The sequence below is a fragment of the Protomyctophum bolini genome (assembly GCF_963924005.1).
Source record: "Protomyctophum bolini genome assembly, chromosome: 7".
Lineage (NCBI taxonomy): Eukaryota > Metazoa > Chordata > Actinopteri > Myctophiformes > Myctophidae > Protomyctophum > Protomyctophum bolini.
In genome coordinates this window covers 44,322,347-44,335,084 of record NC_137868.1, presented here as the reverse complement: position 1 = coordinate 44,335,084, position 12,738 = coordinate 44,322,347, and positions in this window count along the sequence as shown.

The following is a 12,738-nucleotide window of genomic DNA, read 5'->3' as shown; positions in this document are numbered from 1 at the left end:
AACACCAAAAGGGGTTCCCGCGCCCCAAAATGGAAGACCCAAATGCAAACCCTGGGAGGTTCTGTCAGCTGAGCATTCTGTGTTTTCTTTCTTCAATCTTCCTCCTTTCCTCCACATTGCATGATTCGTTTTGTAGTGCCACATTGTTTTCGATCAAACTAGCTGTGTCTTTCGTCCGAATTTCAGAGGACGTAAAAAAATAAAAATACAATTGAACTCACTTTATGTCAATCGTGTTTGACACGAATTCTTTATATTTCTTTATATTTTGTCCGTGTATAAAGGTTTTTTTTTTCCGGATCGGGGGTCGATTTTATCCATTTTCCGCAGCTGTCCTAGTGTGTGGTCTAGTGGGGGTGTGGTTGGTGACAAACAGGGCTGACAGCAAGTGATAGCCTACAGTACAGCTTTCGGATCAGCAAAACAGCAGCGAAAAGAAAAGAAACAACAAAACATCAGCGTGCAAAAAATGTTAACATCCATTCCCCAGCAGCAGCAGCAGTGTGTCAGGAGGACCATAGACTGTAAACAAAATATATCTACCGTGTTTTGAAGCCACTCATTTCCGCTACAGAAGAGAGGCTGGTGGAGAGGAGAGGCGAGTGCCTGTATCTGCTATTTTTGAAAAATCGTGAAAATGCGGCACAAATCTTTGAATAATATATTCTTTCAGAGAAAACGTTTTTTAACTCAAATTGCTTCTGAGGGGTTCCCGGAACAACATATTTTCAGATGGGGGGGGTCGGTGGCCGATTACATATCATTTTCTGGGTCCTTGACATGAAATATTGAGCACCACTGATACAGAAACATGAGTTTTTTTCAGAAAACTGTCAGGATTTAGAAGACATTTAAATTTCCACGTCAGGCCAAAATTGGTTAAATGCAACGGCTAATTCACTTCAATGCTTCTGCAGCCATGCAGTAGGAGGGGAAATAGCGACATCTGCTGGGCCATCTATCTTATCGATAAATAAATGCACCATGTCTCTGTCCGTATATATATACAGCTATAATAGCTCGAGAACCGTTCGCCCCGCCGACTTCAACTTGGACACGTGCGTTCCACACGCACCACCACACCACACCACAGGGGGGCGCTGCAGTCGGTGGGTTATACCATTGTCCAGAATCAGCACAAAATCATCTGCCCCGGAATCTGGAAGGGGCCCAAATTAGCCAATTGATCACACCGACCTGATCACCCCCTAGATCTCCATATATGGAGCTGGGCCCTGTTCTGACATCACAATGATGTTCTTATACATCTGCATAATATATACTCCATATTTGGGCATGCCTGACGAATAACTCCATATATGGGCATAAAGTTAATACGTTAATTAGAACTGCATCATGTCCACATATGGGCACATAAGTGAAATGTTACCAAAAAAATCACACCCGTGTGAAGTGAGGGGCGCTAATATGTTAAAGTCTAACTCGTGTTGATCATGGTGGTGGTGATGTAAAACAAACGGTGCCATTAACACAAACATTACATTCTCTTTATCGTTAATGGCATTTAATGTTTGTGTTAGGGACAATATGACGTATACATTTTCCCTTCATTGTCAATGGCGTTTTTAAAACTAACATTGCACTAAAAAACAAACATTCCCTCAAAAATGATAAAACATACATGAAATAAAAATGCATGGACGTATACAGAGTTGGCCAAAACTGGGGCACACTGTCGGACCAGCAATGAGCGAGATTATTAGTTACGTATACAATAATTAGGCACGTTGTCTGACGTTACGCTTTCTTTTGTGCTCTCTGCACTTGATCTTCAGATTAGAGCTGCAGGTATAGCTCGCTGCCAACTGCATGCACCAGCACTCCATTTCTGCCAAGAGGCTTGAAAGGAAATGAATATTTTTAACCCGTTAGAACTGGGAAAGCATCCGTGTCATTTTTCAGATCTCTTTTGGCTATTCAAAAATAGCAGATCTACAAGCTCATTGCGCGGCACTATGTGAGCTTGTATAGATCTGCTATGTTTTGGAAAAAATCCTGAAACTGTGTGCAAATCTTTGAATATATATATATCTTCTTAAAGCATTAAACATTTTAAAATGTGTTCCCTGGAACTAAATATTTTTTGACATATTTTGGAACCCCCAAAATACTTTTGTGGCTTATATACTGTTTGGATTTTGAAGACATTTACGTATATAATCGGCCTCGGGTCTCAATGGATTAATTGCCGAGGAGAAAGTGGGACCGATTGTCCCAAATGGGCTCGTATGTGGCAAAGAAAAGCATATAAGCGTGCATGGCTAAACAATGGAAATAACGCTTGCGCTATGAGAACATCAAACGTACACGACAACGTTGTCAAGTTCAGACAGACGACGAGAGATGAAAGGCATACCGCGCCCGCTAAAGTAGGGTGAAGTCTTTATCTGTTCCGGTTGGGTTTGGTTCTAATGTTCACATATCCTGTCAAATGATCCTTCACAGTCTTATGTGCTGCAGCTTATTCTTAGCGCTGTCACCATGAGAAGGATTAAAGTTGCCATGGATTTCTTTTTTATATATATATATATATATGTATATGTAAAAAAGTGTTGGTTTGCATTCTTTAGGCTTTAGCTTACAGCCTCTACATTCTGCACTGATGTGTTTGGCATTTAGATGACACTCTTTAACAAGGGGAAGTTTTTCTACAACAAAAAAAATATCACACTGGCGGGTATTAGGCATCCCACCGCCAGACCGGGTTGCCTATCCAGGCAGGGCTGCATGTGCCATGTTTTTGGGATGCAGCAGTGTGGCCACTGTTTCTATAGCAGAAGTGAAAGCATTTTTGGATTATTTTGGTTTCGTTTATTTGTATGCGCAGTGTCTAAAAATCACACCTGTGTGAACTGAGCGGTGCAACCATACATTTATTGTAATACTGTACTGCACTGCACTGCACTGCACTGCACTGCACTGCACTGTACTGTACTGTACTGTACTGTACTGTACTGTACTGTACTGTACTGTACCCCACACTGTTACCGTGTGGGGGTCCCTAGGGGGGGCCCCCAGGAACGCGCCCAGGGGGCCAGCCCGGTTCCGACGAGGACAGACAGTTATACCGTGTGGGGGTCCCCGGAAAACATTCAGACCCCCAGGAACACACGCCCGGGGCTCGTACTGTGTAGTGCACTCTGTGCTGTATATACTCTACTGGCCACTGTAGGTGTTTTCAGCTGTCCGTGCTCGGACACGTATAACATACCGTACGTATACACACACAGCCGCGTAATGGAGCGGTCGAGGCACCGCTCAAAAAGGAAACAAGTATAAAGGCATGCGGCCCAACAGGCTCATTCGGAAATCACCGTAACCATTATTGGAAGAGATCGTATAACTTTACAGAGTTACAGTATTCCATTTTCACGGTGGGACTTCCGTAAGAGGATCTTACAGAGGTCTGTGTGTGTGTGTCTGTGTGTGTGTGTGTGTGTGTGTGTGTGTTATACCAGTGGGAACTGGCCATGCCAGGTCCCAGTTGGTATATCTAGACCGTCTCCAGTCCAGTGAAGAAGGCAGCGCTGCTCTGCTGTGTTCTGCCGTTTTGTTGTGTCATGTGCGTGTGTGTGTGTGTGTGTTTGCATGCGCGTGTGCGTCTGCGTGCGTGCGTGCCTGCGTGTGTGTGTGTGTGTGTGTGTGTGTGTGTGTGTGTGTGTGCGTGTGTGTGTGTGTGTGCGCGCATGCATGCGTCCATAGCTAATCTTGGAAAGCACTGGACCGTTTATCTCCAAAGTTTCTTGTGTACACTCATACTGCCAGCGGGGCCAAAAAGTAAACCTTTGAAATATTGAACTTAATACGTTTGATAATGGATGGAAGTTGAACGGTGGTTTGATCACATTGAGTCGTCATACGTCATGGACGCTTCACTTATGTGTGTCTAACATGGATGGATGGCCACGTGAATCATGAGGTCCACATTGGAGCCACACCCGGCACCCACATTTTAACGAAAAGGAGATTGTTTTCAATTCACAATTCAGCAGATGCTCTGTAAGCTCTGTAATAGAGCGATTTACAGTAAGCAAGCAACAACACATGGTGATACATCAGAAAATAGTCGAAAGTATAATCAGTAGACTATATTACAATGAAACTACGAGTAAACACTATAGAATGCTATAACTATAGATGAAATGCGATCTAAATTAAATTAGATTTAGATACCGTAGCATTTTTTGTAGCATCATAGCCTGCAAGGTCGTCGAGGCTATAGGTCATGGAGTGGAGTCTTCAGGATACGGTGGAAGATTGGGAGCGAGTTTGCTGTTACATCATGTTGTTTAGAGTTTCCTCCAATGCAGGATCAGTTTCTATAGTGCAGACAAAGAACAAAGAAAAGAGATAAATAACATAACATGTGAAATGTTGGGCGCTAAACAGAGCTTCTCATAATCTCATCAACATCAGTGTTGTTTTCGTCGACTAAAACTAAGACGTTTAAAATGTCCCTCGACTACCTTTTCTTGCACTGACGAAAACCAGAACCTAAATGAAAACTAAGCTACGATGACTAAAACTAAGACTAAATATATTGACAATTTCGTCAACAAATAAAAACTAAGACTAAAATGTTAGGAAAGGACTAGTGGACAATCGATCCAGTAAGTCATTTTATACTTGGTTGCATGCTGAAAATAGCAGATCTACAAGCTCACAACGCGTCGCACTGTGACGCGTTGTGAGCTTGTATAGATCTGCTATTTTCAGCAAGTGTATAAAATCATTACGACGGCATCAAGACCCGCCAAAATTACATTTAGTCGACTAAAATCGTATGATATTTAGTCGTCTAAAACTAGAATAACACTAAGACATTCCATGGTGACTAAAATGTGACTAAAACTAAAGGAAAACTATTCAAAAGACTATATGACTGAAACAACAATGCTCACAATGCCCTAATTAAGTGGTTTTCAACCAGTGGTCCTTGAGGCGGTTCCAGGTGGTTCCCAGCTAAATGATGGTAACCAAATGGACCCTTATATAACTCTTGAGAATAGTTAAATTATTGTTAAATACCATGCTATTAGGCTATTTAATTTACAAGTCTAATTAGAGCATGTAAAATAATCTTTGATCAATGTTTTCCTATAATCTCTCCTACAGTATATGGTACCAACATCAATACAGCATGGAACTGTGGGCACAATCATATATGCCAATGACGACAAAATGTTCTTCAGTTTCAGGCACAATCTCATCGAATGGTCCCGTGGCTCAAACAATAAATAATGGAGCTCGATATGAAAAGGGTTGATAAAACCACTGCCCTAATCACAAAATATGCTCTTTACGTCAAAGTGGTTCCCAAAGTGGGGCCCGGGGACCCCCAGGGGTCATTGAAGGAGTTCCAGGGGGTCCCCATATAGCTAAATGATAGTTTGGAACCAAATGGACCCTTATGGGTCTGTACTCTGTATATAACTCTGAGAGTGTAGACATGGAACCACATTTGGTTCCATTTGTACACTCTCAGAAGAGTTCAATTAACATTGATTTTACAATATAAGCTGGGGTCCCAGAGATATAAATGCCACTCAGTGGGGGTCCGTAGACGAATGCATGTCAAACTGGGGGGCCTTGATATGAAACGGGTTGAGAATCACTGCTAGAGCCGTAAAAATCTTCTCTTATGGGGGACTCCCTGGCATTATGTTTTTAAATGGGGGTCCGCGGGCTAATGAGTGTCAATTTGGGGGTCCTTGACCTCGACATGAAAAAGTTTGGGAACTATACTGCTTTAAGGTGACCACTTTAATAATATGTAAACGGGTGTTTGGATTTCCTGCAGCAGCATAGGACAGAAACGACAATCTTTGTGTGTGTGAACCCATGTCTGTGGGTCAAAGTGATGTGTGCTGTAACACACACACACACACACGCACGCACGCACGCACGCACGCACACACACACACACACACACGCACGCACGCACGCACGCACGCACGCACGCACGCACGCACGCACGCACGCACGCACGCACGCACGCCACGCACGCACGCACGCACGCACGCACGCACGCACGCACGCACGCACGCACGCACGCACGCACGCACGCACGCACGCACGCACGCACGCACGCACGCACGCACGCACGCACGCACACACACACACACACACACACACACACACACACACACACACACACACACAGAGGAACGCATTATTACCGCAGCACTCCACGTGTGGAAACCGTCATTACGGATTTCATAATTTATTCAATGAGCAATTTCATAGTCGATCTATATGCAATGAATAGCTAATGCATCCACCGCTGCCAAGATATAAGCCAAAGCGCATCGTATATATACGTATACTGTATATGGATGCCTCGCGTGTAAATTATGCATTCCGCGCATGTTCCGTTTACAGTATTATGTTTTATACTGTGGGCATTTAGCCAAGACAATGAGTGACTTTGAATGCAGCGAGAGCAGGTGTGTGTGTATAGGCGCTTCGTTGTCTCGCATGCTTTATATAGTTTCGACAGACTGTTGGCGGACAACAAGATATAGCCATGGATGCCTCGCGCGTAAATTATGCATTCGGTGCATGTTCTGTTTAGTGTGTTTTATACTTTGAAGTGCCTACACCTGCTCGCTGCACTCATTGTCTTGGCTAAATGCCCATCGTCTCGCGTGCTTTAGTTTTGACAGACTGTTGGCTGGACAACAACCCATTCTCACCCCGACTTGTGTCACGACTCACGACTCTCAACACACCACTGGCTAGACTTCACCCAACCCAACCCAACCAAAGATCTCTAATTCTCTATACATAATTTGGGCCCTATTTTGTGCTTTACCCATAAACGTGTTTGCCTATTTGACTATTTTGAAAAAACATTTTTAAATTGTTCAACTCGATGATCGACACGTTGCGAGCTTGTAGATTGGCTATATTTGAACTATTCAAAAATGTTTTTCAAAATAGTAAAAATAGTAAAAAAAATAATAATGTAGGGATAAAGTGTAAGGCAGGCTTTAGCGAAAATATGGCCCATATTGTCTCTGTCGGGAGGCCGGGGAAACCTCCAAATAATTTGCAAAAGAGCTGCAAAAGTTGCAGCTCTCTAAGCTTGATTGTAGCTCTGCTATTTTTCATACTTTCATACGTTTCTGTGACACTGTATAGTATTATCATTTATCAAGTAGTAGGGCATTCATTTACGAAGAGTTAAAGTATCTATAAGTATAATAATATATAAAAAATGTAAATGACATTTACTTTAATTTACTTTTCTTTTGTATTCAGACTATAGGGTGAAACGCTCCCACCAAAACATGTAGTCTCTGTGGCGCCTCTAGGGGCCGCAGGCTGCCTTCAAAGATGAGGAACAATGCATGAATTTGACTTCCTGATAGGTTTAGTCATTTTGCCTGCGGAAAAGGTTTGGACCAATAACAAAGCTTCTATAGGAACATCTTTGAATGCATACTGCGGGCCCCTATTAGAGGTGTCACAGAGACACATTTTTGGGAACGTAGATTTTCCTTACAAATTGTTACTTAATTAACTATTATTTACTTCAAACTATGGTCTGGAGATAAGAGAAGCGACATGCTATCCAGGCAGGGAGTATAAAGTAGGCCTCAGACCCCCCGCCAAGGCGCTGGTGCTCCTTGTGTGCACAGTGCTTTGCTTCCTTCAGGCCGTGTTGCCATGTCTGCTTATTATAAGCAACATTTTGACTTGTCACTTGCAAATACATTATTGGTATAGTTGCTGGTTGATGTTTTGATGGGGGGGCTTGATTCTAAAGTGTATAGTATATTTGCTTATTTGGGCTTGCTTCCACATTTCTTCACATCCAAGGAATTAATGGAAGGATTAATGTGTAATTGTCCACAGACATCCATCTGAACATATTTTGTGCCTTTAAAAAAAAAGTTTAAAAAATATTCAATTTATTCTCAATGTGTTTTTGAGTGGTGCCACTCCTACAACCAGCAATGTCCGTGAACCTGTACCTGATGTGTATCTGAGCACCAGTATATGACTAATAGTACCAGTAGGGGTCGCCAGAGGGGGGAGTTGCACCACTCGGTGTGATTTTAAATAACGGATGCACAACCTCACAATGTGTCGCTGTCAGCTATTTTCATTTGTGCTTGTTTTCATAGACCTGGCCACTTGTTTCTCTTGAGAAAGGTGAATACAGCCCCTCTATTGCACCAGGCAGAGGGTATTGGCCGCTAAAACTCACGTCATATACGTTGCCGTGCAGATTATTAACTGCGAGCCCTCGGCATGCCCACAGATCTGGAGCATGATGAACATAACGTCCAATTCTGTACCTGCGGCTACAACCTGGCGTCCTTATTTTGGCACATTTGGCCATATTTCTAAATAATTGGTTGGCAAAAAAAAAAAAACGTTTCCGATAACAATTTAAATAAAAAAAAACATCTCTAAAAGTATAACTGAAATCTCCGTGCGGCTATTTACCCCCCCTCTATTCCTTTGAGGCACGATGACATGTCTTATATAGGCTTAAGAAGCCGCCTGAATCCATCTTCTCTCAGAAATCGCAAGTGACCTCAAATCGTCCGTCCCTCAATAAGGGATGAAAATGGTTGTCATTAATCAAAGGGGTTTTTAGCGAAGTTCTCCCAGCTGTGAGTTCGTTCTCTCTCTCTCTCTCTCTCTCTCTCTCTCTCTCTCTCCTCTCTCTCTCTCTCTCTCTCTCTCTCTCTCTCTCTCCTCTCTCTCTCTCTCTCTCTCTCTCTCTCTCTCTCTCTCTCTCTCTCCTCTCTCTCTCTCTCTCTCTCTCCCCCTGTTCCGTCATGCTCTTGTGCGCCTGCTCCTCTGTCTCGTAATTATTTGGGGACTTGGCATGACTTATAGTTAAAAAAAACAATTAATGTGATCCTCGGGGGAGTACAGGCCGAGGGGGGGAAGAACTTACTAGGTTGTTGTTGTTGTTAAGGTCATTCACTAAATATCACAGAGGCCCAGAGTACACACGGAGAAAACGCACGCACGCACACACGCCACGCACGCAACGCACGCCAATTAGATACGGAGTGTTTTGCGGTTGAAATAGAATAATCCCTTCCGGAGATTTTTCTTTCGTGTTGTTGGAAGGTCATATACTACATGCACGCACGCACACCCACGCACACACACACGTGTGCGCGCACCCACAAGACACAACCACCCACGCGCACCAACGCACATACACACCCACGCACAGACACAGAAACACACACAAAGTGCCTGTGTGAATATTATGTCATCTCTGTCACGTGTCCAAAATATTATGTATAAACTGTTACTTTTCAGTGTTCAAATGAAAAAAAAATATCAACAGTAGCACCGAGTCCGTCAGCAGGACGCTCATCGGGATACGGGGAATGTCATGTCACCCAAGATAAAGTGAACCAAAGTGTATTTATCACTATTAACCCATTCTGACCTGAGATCAGATTCATACGAGGTTTCCACTGGACACACACTGGTCTGATTAACCCATTCTGACCTGAGATCAGATTCTAAAAATGTCAGTCGTTCTTCGATTTTTCAAAAATAGCAGACCTACAAGCTCGTCGTGCGCCACTCGGTGGCGCGCTATGAGCTTGTAGATCTGCTATTTTTCAATAGCTAAAGCATAACATAATGCTAACACCAAAATGGGTTCCCGATCAAAATGGGTTAACCCATTTAGGCCTGAACGTCAGAATCGTTGCTATATCAGTGCCAGTGGTGCTCCATATTTCAATGTCAAGGACCCCAAAAATGATATGTATCTGGCCGCCGACCCCCCATCTGAAAATATGTTGTTCCAGTGCCGCGCTATGAGCTTGTAGATCTTCTATTTTTTCCAAATAGCTAAAAGTACAACATAAATGCTTAAAACACACCAAGAGGGGTTCCCGGCCGCAAAAAATGGGTTAAGCAAATCGGGGTTTTCTATCTGGAAGTGACGCAGATCTGAGTCAGGCTAGATTTGGCTGCCGGTATAAATCAGGCCTAATGAGAGCTGTTGAACTGACCTAGTACTAGCTTGCACCAGCATTGTCGCTGAGAACATCACTGAGCACAGTGTGTGTAGTCACAGTCAGGTTGAAGTAGCCAGCCATGGTGATTGCAGGATGGAAGAGAACAGTCAGGTCATTGCCAGGACACGCTTCCCCCACGAGCAGAGTGCAGCTCCAAACCTAAATGGCAAAACACATGGGGATGTGGGGGGTAAAAAATATATGTCAATTGTTTTGAATATACTTCTTTGTACTGTAAAGAAAATTAATAAACATATGTTTAAAAACAAAAAAAAAGAATAGCCGATCTACAATGCGATGCTTTGCTGTGCTATATTCTGAAAATCTTGCCAATAAAAAAAACAGAAAAAAAAAAGGAAAAACAAGCAGAGAGCATATATAGACGAATCCAGGAACGGGTCTCATGGTCGCAGCTTACGTATTTCCTGTATAGGCGGACTCGCCGTAGCTGCCGCGGGTTTAAACCCTCACCAGGCGCACCTCTTCTACTACAGTGAACGGCAGAGTGACTGATGTTATAGTCTGCCTCGAACGTTACTCTTTTACCTGCTTTTTACTAAACACTAACATTACGAAGATGCCCAGAACATCGGGATGAACCTGTGTAGTTTATGGCTGCTCCAACAGTATAGTGGCTGGCAACTTTTTTTTTAAAAGTCAAATATCCACCGTGGTGACTGAGACCAGAGCCATTGAGTAATGGTTGAGACGAAGCAGTGAAAGGTCCTGAAGATAAATAACGTCAGTCTTACCCAATACACAATCTTTCTGTTTCATGATGTTTTATATCTCATACGTTGAATGCTTAGTATACCATGACAGGGAACTAGGGGTTATGGGGGAGGGGATGACATTGTGATGTCACTATATCACCGTTTCTTTTTTTCAGCCTCCATGGAGAAACCCTAAATACAAAGTGTAAAATCAGCCATTACGACGGCATCAAGGCCCAACGAAATACATTTTAGTCGACTAAATCAACTGTAGATTTAGTCGACTAAAACTAGACTAAAATACAAAATTTGCTGCCTAAAAAAAACAACAATGCATCATTGCACATGATAAGAACCACATGGGGTCAATGATTAGTAATGAAGTACATGTCACCTCATAGACACCATGACAAACGTTATATTTTACATACAGACAGTCTGGTCTGCCCCCTCTGTGTAGGGTGAAAGCCAGGCGCTGTCCGTGTGCTGAAACACTGTGGGGTGTTTGGGTCTTGAGACCAGATTCTACTTTTTTTTCAGAAAAAACCTCATGTTTCCATATGTCAGTGGTTCTCAAACTATTTCATGTCAAGGGCGCCCAAAAGTCATACGTGAAAATATCTCGTTTCAGGGACACACCCCCCCCCCCCCCACCAGAAGCAAAGATATGAGTTAAAAATGTTCGCTGTGAAAGAGTATATATATATCCAAAGATTTGCACACGTTGCAAAAATAGCAGATCTACAAGCTCAGCTTGCTATTCTTCAACAGTCAAAGTTGTGGAAATAATGTGGATAAAAAGTGGATAAAGTGGAATTAAATTGGATAAAACTATACGGTTAAACCCCATACATTGTCGTCTTTTATGTTTTCAATCGTCACAAGTATTCTACGTATAGTCCCAACTCCCTACATAGAATACAGGGGATTGGATGGGCTTAGAGTGGCCGGATGGGACCCGCAGCAACCCGAGGTCCCCGGTTCGATCCCCACAGAGTTAGTGTCCAATTAAGTGTCCTTGAGCAAAAGACTCTGAACCCCTATAATCGCTCCCAATGTTGCAGGTTGGTGCCTTGAATGGTTTCCTCCGCCATCGGTGTGTGAGTGTGTGTGTGTGTGTGTGTGTGTGTGTGTGTGTGTGTGTGTGTGTGTGAATAGGTGAATGTGATGCACAATCTATGTAAAGCGCCTTGGATGAAAGCGCTATATACTGTAAATGCACCGCTTATACCATTTACTTTTAAAATATATTTTTTATCCCACGATTTTGTAACCCATTTTTCACCCCTGTGTCAATCATCTAATGTGATCCTGGGCTCTACACACCCTCCACCAACCTATAGTCTCCATATGTGGGGGACAAGGGGAGAGCAACGGACTTGAGCTCATGCTTCCTTCATGCCTGAGTGTCCAAGTTGCTCCTTTTACACCTGACAGGGGGGAGTTTCCCTGGTTGGACGTAGCGCGTGCAGAAGGAACACGTTATTCCAACCAGTTCCTTTCCCCTCCTTTTACCATTTACATGCACACATACAAACAGGAACAAGTATACATGCATGAACAGCGAATGCATTAACTCGATGCCACATGTCTCTTTCAGCTCCCTCTCTCTCCCTCTCTCTGTTTGGGTCGCACAATACAAACAGGATGTAACCTATTTTGATCACGATGCCATATTGCATCATCAAATATTGAACGCACAGCAGCGAGACTCGAGTGCGCCGCGGCGGGCACGACGATAACGGTGTGTTTGTTGAGAGACGAGGAGGCAACCTTCGGCGCCGCGCCCGCTCGCTGTGTAACGGCCTATAACTTGTGTTTGTGAGTTAAGGTGTAAGCCGGGCTTTAACACGCCGACAGCGAAAAGACACTCTTCAGAGATTACCTCTCGCTTTCCGCTTGGCGCCTGGGCGTGCGTGCGTGCGTGCGTACATGCGTGCGTGTGTGCGTGCGTGTGTGCGTGCGTGTTGTGATGTGTGTGGACACGCAGGGCA